Source organism: Siphateles boraxobius, unplaced genomic scaffold (assembly GCF_051911475.1).
Source record: "Siphateles boraxobius isolate OS27281-9 unplaced genomic scaffold, OSU_SipBor_1 26, whole genome shotgun sequence".
NCBI classification, from domain to species: domain Eukaryota; kingdom Metazoa; phylum Chordata; class Actinopteri; order Cypriniformes; family Leuciscidae; genus Siphateles; species Siphateles boraxobius.
This window is the reverse complement of record NW_027508876.1, coordinates 4,952,501-4,953,074: the sequence shown is the minus strand read 5'-3', so window position 1 is coordinate 4,953,074 and position 574 is coordinate 4,952,501. Positions and strand designations below refer to the sequence as shown.

The 574-nt window shown below is 37.1% G+C and overlaps 1 long non-coding RNA gene across 1 annotated transcript in view; it reads left to right on the top strand.

Moving 5' to 3' along the window:
• The first annotated feature begins 243 nt into the window (after positions 1 to 243).
• Positions 244 to 574, top strand: part of LOC143751620 (uncharacterized) — a 1,948-nt gene continuing 1,617 nt past the window's right edge. The window contains exons 1-2 of the long non-coding RNA XR_013207277.1: positions 244 to 438; positions 522 to 574. The exon at positions 522 to 574 is cut by the window's right edge and continues 27 nt beyond it. This is a non-coding gene — a long non-coding RNA (uncharacterized LOC143751620). The remainder of the gene's footprint in view (positions 439 to 521) is intronic.

The following is a 574-nucleotide window of genomic DNA, read 5'->3' as shown; positions in this document are numbered from 1 at the left end:
CATTGACACACGTTCTGTGTCCACTGTTGATGATGAGTAAAGTGAGAAATAATTATATTAATAATAAATTATATTTTGGCTACAATTTTAGCTCCTACAAATTTAGTAGTTTTTTATGTCATCTTTTTATGTCGATGGTACATATTATTTGTTTGTTTTGTCGAACATTCTCACTGTACTCATGCATTCTCCTTTTTAAAAACTGCACTTTTATTCTATTGTAACAGATTTGTGTATTTTCAGGTTGTGCTTAGGGATGCCCGTCCTCTGCAGCTACAAAGCTGCCAGTGTACCTGTGTGGCAGGTACAGCTTTGTGTAATCATGTGGCAGCACTGTTGTACCAGACTGCACATTATTGCCAGCTAAGAATCACCTCTGTTCCCCCAACACACAGCTGCACAGAGACTGAACAGAAATGGCATAAGCCAAGAACCATGGTAACTAATGTTTCTAACAGGGTACTTTGATTCTATTTATGGATATTTCTGTTTATTGATAACCTTTTTTTGTTTAAATGCAGGGTGTTAAACCTGGTCTGGTTAATGACATGGTGATTCTTTCAGCCAGACCCAA